Source organism: Catharus ustulatus, chromosome 25 (assembly GCF_009819885.2).
Source record: "Catharus ustulatus isolate bCatUst1 chromosome 25, bCatUst1.pri.v2, whole genome shotgun sequence".
Lineage (NCBI taxonomy): Eukaryota > Metazoa > Chordata > Aves > Passeriformes > Turdidae > Catharus > Catharus ustulatus.
In genome coordinates this window covers 385,071-398,509 of record NC_046245.1, presented here as the reverse complement: position 1 = coordinate 398,509, position 13,439 = coordinate 385,071, and positions in this window count along the sequence as shown.

Sequence of the window (13,439 nt, the reverse complement as noted above, 5' to 3'; positions counted from 1 at the left end):
TCTGCTCCAGACTGTTATTGTCTCCTCTGGTTCAAATTAAGCAACTGGGGTCATTTTTTATATGTTGCCATTTGTCTTTTACCTGAGGGCATTGCAGAAAGGGAAGAAAAAAAGGTGAATGCAGCACGAAAGCAGGGAAGGAGCAGAGTCTTTAGCAGACAATTAGCTGAACTGACATCGGGTTCTCCCTAAAACATCAAACTGGAGATTAAATGCAGGCAGACACAGATAATTCTTTGCCAGTGGGTCCAGTGATAAATCAGCACCGGTGGCTGCAGGGCAGCATCCATCCCTGATCCCAGGGATGTCACAGAGGAGGGGCAGTGTGGGAGACACCCCAGAGCCACACCAGCACCCCCAGCTCCATGTCTGAGAGCCAGGAGTGAGGCAAAGACCCAGCCCAGCCACCAGACAGGCGCAGGGTGACACCAGTGCCACCACCAGAGGCCACCGTGCGTTTGTTGTTCCAGGTGACTGAAATGCAGAGGAGCAAACAAAGTCTCCTGAGAGTGCCCTCAGTGCCAAAGGGCTCTGCCTGTGCTGAGGCTCAAACCTGGCTCCAGCAAGTGCTCAAAGACACTGGGTGTTTTATCAGCTGCTGAATTAGAGCAAATGAAGAGCAGGAAGCCTCGGCAGTGAATGCCAGCACCGTGGGACGTGGAGAGCCCTGGCAGGTGGACCTTGCCTCTCGCTGGTGCTCACGCCAGCCTGGCTCACCACAGGGAGAAACTGCTTGGCAGAGGGGCAGGGAAGGGGATCCAGTGCTTACAGCAGCCTGACATGCCAAAAACCCCAGTCACTGCTCTTCCCAAGAGTTTTATAGAAACACAGAATCATTAAGGCTGGAAAAGACCTCTAAGACCATCAAGTCCAACCACTATGTGCCTGTAGAAATAAGCAGGATGGGTCTCAAGATCCTCTTCCAGAAGGCAGGAGAGGCTGGGACCCAGTGTGTCCTGTCCGTGGCTGGGACTGGGGATGCTGCAGGCAGCCCCGTTGCTCCCCTGGGGCACATCCCTCTGTGCAGGGAACTGCTGGCACCAGGAGCATCCCTGGTGTTTGTCAGAGCCTTCCTCCCAAAGCCAGCCCAGCCCAGGCCGTGGCTCAGGGCTGGTTCCTGCTGACAGGCTCCACACACACTGCTGTTTGTGTTCATTGCTCTTGACATCTTCTGCCACACTGGGCAAACTTTGGGCTCGGCCCAGAGCCAGTGTTGGGGGGTAAGATGTGAGCTATTTTCAGATGGTTTATAAAATTAACATCCCCGAGGCATCCTGATGTTTGCCAAGGTGAAATCTGTGTCTGCTCTGGGTGACTTAATTACTCAGTGACCCCTTACATAATTTTCTTTTAAAGCAGGGAGATTTCCACTTCCAGCCCAGCCCCAGCCCCCCTGCAGCCCCAAGAGCCTCGCCAGCATTGTGTGGGAAGGGAAACCTTGCTTCCAGCGCTGAAAACCCAACCAAGCCCCCAATCACCTGCCCTGCCTTCCTGCGAGTGCCTCAGGGCAGCTGAGCTCCCACGGCGCCGCAGCCCTGGGAATGCCCTGGCACAGGGACCAAAGGCATTACCTTGCCCTGAATTTTCCGTACTAAAACCAAACCAAAACAACTACTTCAATGGAAATACAGAATGAAATTTAGATCTAAAGCCCGTGATCTCTGCTACTCTTATCAGAACACAAGCAGCTCTATCCCAAAGCAGTCTCTTCTCAATGTATTCGGTGATTTAATTTTAAAAAATTATTTTCTCTTTGTCAAAAGCAGATGCATCTCATGTTTTCACTGAAAGAAAATGTAAGCTTTTAAAAAACAACAGTTTGGTGAAAATCTGTTCCTGCTGCCCTGTTTGGAGCAGTCAGGGAGAGCTCCATCCCCACACCCGGCACTCGACCTGGCTAACCACAAACCACACGCCTGCCTTGGGTCAGGCTCCTTTTTTCCAGCACTCTGATTATTTTTTCTCCTGGGAATAGGGCTGGAAAGGACTCAGCCTTCAGCTCAAGACAAATCCTGCCCTTTCAGTAAAGTGTAATAAACTTCTTCCCCTGACACATAGGAAAATGTTTTAAGGCAAGACTTTATAGAGAGCATCAATCACTTTGGAGGTGATGGAATTGCTGCAGAATTATAAGCAAGTCTGAAGTGTCTACAGAGGACTCTAAACACTGTCTTCTATTTATTCTCTGTGTCCTTTGTAAATGTAAACTTCTGTGGAGTTCAGAGGCCCTTCCGTCTCCACGGCCTGTCAATCCAGCACCTTTCACCACCGCTAAAATCACAATTAAAAAAAAGGGGGATTACAAAAACAAACACAGAGCTCACGCGCGCGAGTGATGGCTGCGGACTGTTGTGGGATCCTGCCCTGTGCCCACATCTCCCAGCCCCCCTGCCCTGCCCAGGGACCACGGGGGAAGAGCAGGAGTGGGGATGGAGCAGAGCTCCTGCTGGCCCCTGCTCCCACTCCTGGGTGCTGCTCTGGGAGCCATCCCCACCTCCCAGGGGAGCAGGGACAGAACGACCAGGACCAAACCCCAGAGAAGACAGGGATGCAGACCCAGCTGGATGAAGGGAAAGTTTTCCCCTTGCTGTGCACGGGCAGGATTTTATCTCCCCCAGACACAGCCAGCGAGGAAGGGTTACGGTGCCCTCCTGCATAAACACCCAGCAGGGCTCTGAGAAGATCATGCAGAGGACAGTGCACTGACAGCGGGATGGAGCTGGGTGTGGGAGAGCCATCCCAGCTGGAATGCTGCTCAGGGGAGCAAGTGGGAAGTGACTTTTTCTTCCACACAATGAAAAAAGAGATAAAAGCTCTATAAAGTTAGGAGATAATCTATATTAAAAACTTCTTTTTGACAAAATAGTTTGAAATATTACTTGATACACTGAAATATTCCACAGCTGCTAAAAGTCTCCTTTGAAAAACACCTTTCATGAGAGATCTCCTCTGATCCTGGAGCATCCTAATCCCAGCACACTGGACACAGAGACTGCAGGGGCACAAGTTGCAGTGTTTTCTCCCTGCCCATGAAGGGTCAGGAGCCTTTTGGTTATTGGCATTAGCAGAGGTTTTGACAGGTACAAACAACTCTGCACAAAACTACTCATCCCCAAGCATCACTCTGGCTGGTTCTGGTCTCTAGCCCTCTCAAAAGCCCTTTGCCTCAAAACCCAAATCAAACCGCAATTATTTCGGCAGAAAAGCAGCGTTTTGGAGGCTCCCCTGTAACACCCTCGCGAAGTCAGGCTGACAGGTGAGAGTTCAGGAAGGCAGCGAGTGGGAACAAGCATGGGGACAGAGCTCCCCACGCACCTGCTGATGCTCGCTGTGACCCCCAGTCCCTGCAGGGCTCTCGGAGCTGTGACCCGGTACCCAGCCGGGTCGGTGGCCAGCAGGGCTGGTAGCCAGCCCGGTCGGTACCCAGCCGGGTCGGTACCCAGCAGGGTCGGTAGCCAGCAGGGTCCGTGGCCAGCTGGGTCGGTACCCAGCAGGGCTGGTAGCCAGCAGGGTCGGTACCCAGCAGGGTCGGTACCCAGCGGGGTTGGTACCCAGCAGGGCTGGTAGCCAGCAGGGCTGGTACCCAGTTGGGTCGGTGGCCAGCAGGGCTGGTACCCAGCAGGGTCAGTAGCCAGCCGGGTCGGTACCCAGCCGGGTCGGTAGCCAGCAGGGCTGGTAGCCAGCAGGGTCGGTAGCCAGCAGGGCTGGTAGCCAGCAGGGCTGGTAGCCAGCAGGTAGCGCTGCGGGTCCGTCCCTGGCCCCGCCGGCTCCGCCGCGTCCCCGCAGGGTCCGTGTGTCCGTCCCGAGCCCGCACGGGTGACAGTGAGCGTGGGGACCCGTCCGGCACGGGCGGGGCAGGGCCGGGACCCCCGATCGGGTCCCACCCATCGGGATCCCCAACCTGGGACCCGTGTCCGGACCCCCGAGCGGGTCCCACCCGTCGGGATCCCCAACCTGGGACTGGTGTCAGGACCCCCGAGCGGGTCCCACCCATCGGGATCGCTGCGAGGAGCGCTGCTGCTGCCGCGGGATCCGTGCGGACAGGGCAGGGATGCGGCCGCGTTTGGAACAGGTCTTTTTGCTGGCATGCTCCAGAGCGCTGAAACATTCCAGCGGCCGCGGCATTCCGCTGCCTCCTGGCTGCACCGCGAACAGCTGATCCCTGTAGGATCGCACCCGCAGCCTTTCCCAGGGCTGACCTGGAGCATCCCTGCCTCCCCAGCCCGCCCCCGGCCTCCCGCCCTGTCTTCAGCTGCTTTGTTTGCACTGAAGAGTTGCTGTAGCAGAAGTGCAATTCCAGCAAAAGCTGGCAGGGAATCCAGGGGCCAAGTCCGGAGTAAATTCTGATAATGCTGTGTTTACATCAGGAATTTCTTTGGCAGATTAATCACATGAATGAAGTAACAGATGGGAACTCGCTGGAGACGCTGCAGCAGGAATTCCAGCGCAGGGCCAGGCTGGCAGCTCAGCCCCTGGAAGCGCCACTGCCGGGACCACCTCTGCAGGGAGACAGGGATGGGGTCAAACAGGGATCAGAGCTGGAGAAAAGCAGCACCAGAGGGGAGCTCTCCTCCAAGAGCAGCCTGGACAGCGGCTCATCCCCTGGCACAGGCCAGCCTGTCCTTCCAAGGCTCGTGACATCCAAGCAATGATGGTATTGAGGGTATCACATTCAGTAAATGATGGCTATTGAGGGCATCACCTCCAATAAATGATGGGTATTGAGGGCATCACATCCAATAAATGATGGGTATCAAGCACATCATTGTAGGGAAGGTCTCCTGCTCCTGCTGCCAGCCTCACCCAGACGGGAACATATGGGACCCTTTAGCTGGGAGCACATAAAACTCAGCGCTGGATTTTAGTCACCAGCTCCCTCATGTTCCTTCCACTGCTGGGGGACTCTCACACTGCTCGTGCTTCTGTCAGCCCCAATAAACAACCATGTTTAACATCACAAGAGCAGAAGGGGCTTGCAAACTCCATCCAAAAATAACAAGTTTTAAGCATGATATCCTCGCCAGCTCGATGGCTCCGTGTCCCCAGCAGTTTGCCAAGGAGCAGTACTGGGGAGCAGGGTCTGAGGGCCAGGATGACCCAGCAGGGACAAAGCTCTGTCCCCTGCCTGCTGCCCCAGCGCCCACCCGCATCCTCCTGCTGCACGGCCCTGCATGTCCCAGCTCGCCAGGCCCGCTGAATCACGCACCATTAACATTCCCACTGTGACATCTCCAAAATACTTCAGGGATAAATTGGTTGCTGGCTGATTTGCAAAGCATTTAGGCAAAATTATTAGGAGGAAGGTTGGTGGGGAGCCAGGAGCTGGACCCCGAGGGAGGCTGCATGCTTGTGGGTCACTTGGATGCTCATGGCACGGCTGGGGAGCTCAGGCTGGGCCCCACAGGCTGACAGCGCCGCACGCCAGCCAGTAAACATGGCATAACTCACCCTCATAAAGGGCTTAAGTGCCCTGGCGCTGTTGGATAAACAGCACCGTGCTGAATGCACACACGGCCTGGCACAGCCCTGGGGGCACCTCAGCATCTTCACAGGACCCCTGTGACAGGGAGTGGCACCAGAAGGGACCCAGAGCCCAGTGCCCAGCTCATCCCACTGCCTGCCCACAGCCCTGGTCATGGGCAGGTGTTGGTGGCCAGGAATGGGTCAGAAAAAAGCCAGGCAAGAAAGCAAAACGCCCTCACCATGTTTTGCATGGCCACAACTCCACGTAGCTCTGCCCACAGACCAACAGCACCCATCAATCTCCTCCTGCCCACCCTGGCTGGAGGTGATGTGGAGTTCTGGGCTGTTAGAGGGCTGGAAAGCTGTTGCTGGAAAACCTGAGATAGGAAGAGAAATGTCGCCCCAAATTTATTATATTTACTTTCTCCAGTGTTTTCAGAATTTTTTAGTCTTCAATAGTTTATATTATACACATTTATCAGCTTTCCTTCAGGCTTTTAACCCCAGATTCACTGTCTCAGGTTATAGTGGAAAGTGATGAAATGGGCATTCCTGGAGCATCTGCTGAAGGGAAGGGCTGTGGCCAAATTTAATCAAATGGCCAAAATGAACCCAGTGCAAGGTTGCTGCACAGTGAAACCTCCAGTGTCCCTGGCACTGAGGAATTCCCGTGGATCTCCACACCCCCACAGTTGCCAAAAGCACCCACCCATTTTATTACCAGATCCATCCACATATTTCTTGTTCATCAGCGCTGGATTTTTAAAATGTTTTCAGTGGAGAAATAGGCAAACCCACATGTTATCAAAAAATACTTGCAGTTAAAATGGCCTTTTCTGTAGCAAGTTTATTTTTAAAGAGCATTTTCAACCCCCCAAGTGACACCAACCCCACCAGACCATGCCCTGCCCACAGCAGGAGGGCAATAGTCCCCGAAATAAGGGGAAATCACACAAACGAAGGGAGGACCTGAGCAAAAAATGGCATTTAAATCCTGGCAGATGTATAGGTAATGAGTAAATTAACTCCCCGGCTGTGATCCATTGAGCAGCGCAGCCCCAAGAGCGGACAATGGGATCAAAGCCGGAATTCCCCCGTGCTCCGGCCGGGGTGCCGCGCTGCGTGCCCGCCGTGCCCGGGGGCCCTAAAGCCGCTCAGCAGAGTTCAAAGGAGCCCACACAGCCTTGCCCAGCTCCCCGGGGTGGGACACAATCCCCAGGTTTTCTGGAGGTCGCTTCCCAAGGGGAGGGAGGAGCGCGGGGCTGGAGCGGGGCAGAGCCGCCCCGGGAGCGGATAATGCTCGCTCCCGCTGGCAGGATTAGCGGAGAGCAGGACAGCTGAATCAGACCTCAGCCCCTAACAGGATTACCCTCCCGGGAGCGCCAATGCAAATACAGACACCCTGCCCACGGCACCCCCCGCTCACGGCGGCCCCGGGCTCCGGGGGTTTTTAAATCGCGATAAAGAGAGGGGCTGAGCTCCTCATGGATCCAGAGGGAACGGGCTCATCTTTCTGTCAGCTACGGGGGATTTACACAGGCAGACAGGGACAGGAGACAGCAGTTTTATACTGAAAGATTTAGAGTAGGTGTTAGGGAGAAATTATTTACACAAAAATGCCCTGGCACACGTTTCCCTGAGAAGCTGTGGACGCCCCATCCCTGGGAGTGTCCGAGCCTGGCTGGATGGGGCTCAGAGCAAACTGGTCCAGTGAAAGGTGCCCCTGCCCACAGCAGAGCTTGGGAGTAGGTGAGATTTAAGCTCCCTTCCAAGAAGATTGGAAGGTTTCTATGATTGAGGCTGCTCTGTCCCAGCCGAGCCAGCATTGCAGCTGCCCCAGAGCACTCACCAGCCGGGAGCAGGAGGCTGCAGGACCCTGTGCCACCCTGCAGCGCACGCTGCCATCACCTCCACACAGCACCCAGGGCTGCCACACCTCGGGATGTCCCAGTGTCCCCCCTTGCAGCAGGGACAGGCGGCAGCAGTGCTGGTGGAGCTGGGATCCCATCCCAGGGGTGTTGGAGCCCACTGGGAGCAGAGCTTGGAGCGCACACCCTGCAGGGCGCTGGGCAGGGACAGGGACATGGTGACATCGTGACATGGTGACATGGTGACATGGTGACATCGTGACATCGTGACATGGTGACATCATGACAGGTCCCACCGCCCGTGGGCAGGACAAGAGCTGGCCAGGGCTTCACTGCCGGGGTTGAGGGCCCTGCTACCAACAGGGGTCTTTCAATACTCTGCAGTAACGCTGGATCAAACCTTCCATTTCCATGGAAACACAAAAACCTTTAGGGGTCCAACCTCAGGGTCTTATCATTCCTCCAGAGGCTGGATGCTTCTCAAGTCACACTCCTGGCCCAGGATTAGCTGAATAACCAGGTCAAAAGCAGTGCCTGAATTCAGCTCAGCGAGGGGCTGCTCTCATTACATCTCTGTTTCCTTGAAAAGTGGATTTGCACCAGACCAGACGTTTCTAAAGTACGGGGAAGCACCGAGCTAAACAGAAATGTACATTTTCCAGGTTAACAATGATGTTCACCTGTTCCAGCCTGGAATCACCACAATAGCTCTTGACAGCAGCACGCAGGTTATCAGAGCAAAGGCTGAAAGCACAGCTTGCTGCCCTGACTCCTTGTTGGATTTCTGAGAGGCTGGCAACTGAAAAGCTGATCCAATTTATCCACAGTTCATTATCCGACATAGCATGACATTGGGACACTCACAGACATAATCCAGCTTCCTCCTGCTTGCAAGATGTATTGACCAAAGGCAGGAAAACAGAGCATTAATAGCTCTCTGCTGTGCAGCTGAATCTGGGCAGTAGCAATGAGATTCTTTGGGCTATTTCTATCCAATCTCACACAAGAGTAAATCAGAAGCTTCTACAGACTTTCATTAAATTTCTCCCCATTAATACCAGCACAGCAGAGATCAGATTTTGTCCTTTTTTATGTTTTTCTGATATTTTAAAAAATGCTAAAACTCTTCAGCTTCTAGCTGAGCTTAAGATAAAAGTTAACCTCTGAACCAGAGCAGTACCTTTCATGTAAGGCACAATACAGAGAGGGCTTTTTGCAGCAGGTTTGCTCAATAATGTGTGTTTCACACTGCATGTTCCCCCATCCTCACCCGACTCTGGGAGCCCAGGTACAAGGAACCGCGAAACTTGGCAAGGAATTTCCGAAGGTGGCAAGAGGGAGCAAGAGTGTTCGTGGAATGAGACTGAGTACGAACTTTGCTCCATCCCTGGAATTCTTCTAAGGCAGTGTGGACATGCAGTGGAGCACCCTGGTCTGGTGCAAAGTGTCCCTGCCCAGGGCAGGGGGTCAGAACAAGGTGATCTTTAAGCTCCCTTCCAACCCCAACCATCCTGAGATTCTGTGATCAGTAAGAGGAGAAAGAGGCCCTGTTCTCTACCCCCTGACCACCTGGACCACACTTGAGAGACCATATTTTATGTCTCCCCAGGGCTGCCCAGCCCTGGCTGCTGGCCTGGCAGATGCCCCACGGCAGCGTGAGGGCTTTGTAATAACCTGTTATCTGATCTGAGCTCTCTGGCCTTTCCTCTCCGGCAGACAGTCCTTCAAACCCATTCAGGGATGATGAGTCACTGAAGAAGCACTTAAAATCCATCCTGGATGATAAGGTTAGAGCTATGTGTGGTGCATTTCCTGCCCTAGTTTGGAGTTATGCTTGGGCTCTCCGCACTTCCCTGCTTATTCCACCACCTTTCTCCTTCCAAATTCCCCACCATGCTAAGCTGCCAAACCTCCAGCAGTTCAGTGGAGATTCATCTGGACTCAGTGACCACACTGGGCTTCAACAGGGAGCAGGCAGCAAGGATGGGTCCCATTTGGGGAGGCACAGCATCACCTACTTCAAAGGGCAGAAAAAACCTGTGACCAGGAAAGCTGCTGCAGTGATGCACCAGCCCAGGAGCTCAGCTGAACAAAGCAAATAATCCCAATTACTCCTTGCATGGCTCCTTTGGACCTTTCAGCATCCTCATGACCCTCATTTGGACATCCTCTTTATAACTTTCTTTTACTGAGGTGCTCAAAGGTGCAGCAGGACTCGGGGTGAGGCTGCATAAGCGCCGTGGGTCACCTGTGCCCAGGTGAGCCACCTCCACCCAGGATCAGGGTGTGGGTGCCCCCTGCGTCCCCCTGTGTCCAGGAGCTGAGCGTGGGTTCATGGCAGCAGCAGGAAACCCCCAGGCCCCCACCTGACCCATTGTCATGGTTTGGCTTTCAGGAAATCTTTACAAACCACCACACCAGTGTCGTGGCTCGCAGCATGCCCCTCACTATCAGCACTGCAGGATAAGAGATTTGCCTTACATTAGTGAAATGATTATTCTTAATACTCAGACACTGATCATATTCCTGAGGAAAAGGAAACATAAATCCTTCGCTGTGCTGACAGCACAGCCCGCATCCCCAGATAGGAGAGGGCTAATTAAACCTGGCCATTCGGCCAAAGCCCAACAGCGTGTTTGTACAAGCTCTGCGGTCAAAGCATGTGCAGGATTTGGCCCTATTTCCCCATTTTCATTAATCACAGGGAAAATTCTACACTTAGAAACAATGCTAGAGATAAACCTGATAGGGATTTTTTTCTCCCTTGGCCACTTCCCACTTGGCAGCAGGGATGAAGTTCTGCCTTTGCAAAACATTCTGAAACCTTTTTCTGTTCCAATTCAGAATCACCCACCCCAAAGCTTTCCAGGTTATCTGTAAAATAAAACCTAGAGAAATGGATGGCTTGAAATGCTTCAAACTGATAAACTCAAAATACATTATTTTAACTGTAATTTTGGTTTGCGTTATAAAGCAGAGTGAAAATGTTAAAATCCACAAAACAAACAGCCATTGGAAATGGGAACTGTTGCTTTGAAATTGAAGAAATAGAATGTTTTTGCCCTGGGGACCACCTTCCCTTTCCTCCAAAGCTTGACAGAGTTTCACTAAACACTTCAAGTTTGATGTGCTGTGTTTTGGGGGGAGCTGAGCTGGTTCTGCTGGGGAGGGTGAGGAGGAACTCCAGGAGCAAAGAAGGCAGCTGGAATCCAGACAAGGTGCATTGGTGGGAGCAGGGCTCCAGTGCTGGTTTGAGCTTGGTTTGGTGGCCCTGAGCCCCACTCCAGCTGCTCCAGCGGTGCCCAGAGCAGGCAGAGGTGTGCAGGGGAAGGCAGCTGCTGTGGGATGAGGAGCAGGCAGCCCGTGCTGCTCCACTCCTCTAAAAACCCACCTCAAACCCTTCCCTGGTTATAAATAAAGCAGCCACTGACCTGGGAGATTAATCAGTGGGCTGGTGTCTCTGTGTGATGTCACCCCGTGTTTTTCCACAGGCCTGTCAAGTGTCAGCCCGTCGGATCTGCCGATGACAGCCGGGCCAGCCGGGCCGGGAGCGCAGGATTTGTGGATTTGTGGATTTATGGCCGGTTCCTCCCCGGCTCTCCTGCACACACAATACACAGATGCCTCTGCAGGATGATGGAAACCGGAGCTGCTCGGCGCACTGTGGGTATTTTTAGGTGTTATTGCACCATTTCTGGCCTGCAGTGACTTCTATGACTAACACAGCTGGATTTGCAGCCATCCATCCGGGGTGCTCGGGCACACTGAGCTGCTCCAGGAGAAGCCTGGGGGTCTGGTGGGCAAGGAAGGGAGGGATGGAGCCAGGTCCCAGCTGATACCACAGCATGGGATAGATCCCATGATGGGAAACCAGTTCAGGAAGGCACAAAAGCTCCTGGTTGGAAACCCAGGTCTGACATCAGGGTTTTAATTTCGCTATTTGACATTTACTCCTGCTTGCAGTGGAACCTGCAGCTGATCCCCTTCCCACGTTTGCCAGGCAGGAGCTGCTCAGTGGGCACTTGTGGGAGGGGAGGACGTCCCCACAAGGTCTGTGCCAGATTGCAAAGGGTTACACACACCACAGGGCTGCATGTCCACACAGCAATTCATCAATTAATCTGAGGAGGAACAAAGCAATTAACACTGGAAGCAGGGGATAGACTAACTAAGCACATGCTGTCACTCTGCTAACAGGGCTGCCTTGTGCCTGTTTGTTTGGCTTCTGTTTCTATGGAGGTGGGGGCCATGCTGAAGGGTCAATTCATTGCTCTGGTTGTTTGAATCTATCCAAAATGCATTCTTAACCTCTCAGAGCCCGGGGAGATGGCCAGGGGCTAACTGGGAGCTGTGTTCTTTTGGGGATAAAAGAACTTTTGGGGGATGAAAGACCTTCCTACCACAGCCAGGTGCTGGAGCCACCAGGACTCAGCACTGACCATGTTGTCACCTCTGCTGAGCCAGGTGCAGCTTGCAGAGGGCCCTGGGCTCCCATGACCCCCATGTCCCAGTGCTGTCCCTCAGCAAGGAACCCCTTACCTGCCCCAGAAAGGAACCCCTATCCTGTCTCCAGACAGCTGGAACTGCTCCTGAGCATCCTCCTTGGCACAGTCTGGGGAATGTGGGGGCCCAGGGCCAGCTCTGCCAGCAGCAGAAGGCCCAGCACGGAGCAGGACTGCCTGCCTAATCCCACCTGGGGCTGCACTGGTGCCACTGCACTGGGCAGTGACAAGGTCCAGCACTGTGTCCCCTGCTGTGCTGTGGCTGGAGAGGAAAGGAGCTCGATGGAGGCTGCAGTCCCAGCAGCACACAGCCCCTCACCAGTCCCTTCTGCACAAGCTTGCTTGAGCTGCATTATCAACCCCAGAATAAGTTCCCAATAAATGTGTCTAGAATAGGTCTCTGCTCCCCCAGAAAAAGGGTTTCCCATGAGGTGAGCCAGCCTGGCAGGTCATCCCAGGACAGTGATTTTCCCCGGGGTTTCAGGTGGCTGTGGCTGTGCAAGGCTCCCTGGCAGTGCCCAGAGGGGAGGCACAGCAGCGATCCCTCAGCCCCAGCACCCGTGCCTGCACCATCAAAGAGAAATCCAGACTGCAGCACCACAGCAGGACAGACAGCTGGGGAGGGCAGGGGCAGGTGAGATCACACTGCCTTCCTCTCCATGCACGGATGGGGTGACAGCAGAGCAGGGCTGGATCTGGTACCTGCCATGGCTTGCAAACCCTGCCTCGAGCACGCTGCAGGCTGGATACCGCCTATGGAGCAGCTCTTTGGGGCAGGGAATGCCACACACCAGTCTTGCCCCTGCATTTACTTACCCTGTTCTCCTCCTTAGGCGTTACACAGACCATGGACTGCTCCTCTGCTCCTCAGCACAGCTCTGTGTGTGACACAGGGCCCTGCCCCAGCTCTGTGTGTGACACAGGGTCCTGCCCCAGCCCTGTGTGTGACACAGGACCCTGCCCCAGCTCTGTGTGTGACACAGGGTCCTGCCCCAGCCCTGTGTGTGACACAGGACCCTGCCCCATCTCTGTGTGTGACACAGGACCCTGCCCCAGCCCTGTGTGTGACACAGGACCCTGTCCCAGCCCTGTGTGTGACACAGGACCCTGTCCCAGCTCTGTGTGTGACACAGGGTCCTGCCCCAGCTCTGTGTGTGACACAGGGTCCTGCCCCAGCTCTGTGTGTGACACAGGACCCTGTCCCAGCTCTGTGTGTGACACAGGGCCCTGTCCCAGCTCTGTGTGTGACACAGGACCCTGCCCCAGCCCTGTGTGTGACACAGGACCCTGCCCCAGCTCTGTGTGTGACACAGGGTCCTGCCCCAGCTCTGTGTGTGACACAGGACCCTGCCCCAGCCCTGTGTGTGACACAGGACCCTGCCCCAGCTCTGTGTGTGACACAGGACCCTGCCCCAGCTCTGAGTGTGACACAGGGTCCTGCCCCAGCTCTGTGTGTGACACAGGACCCTGCCCCAGCTCTGTGTGTGACACAGGGCCCTGCCCCACCTCCCTGGCATGGCCAGTCACCACCTTCAGCACCCAGAGTGAGTCTGTGGGATGACCGACCTGCTAAGAAAATAGAGAGCCCGCTCCTTTGAAGTTAATG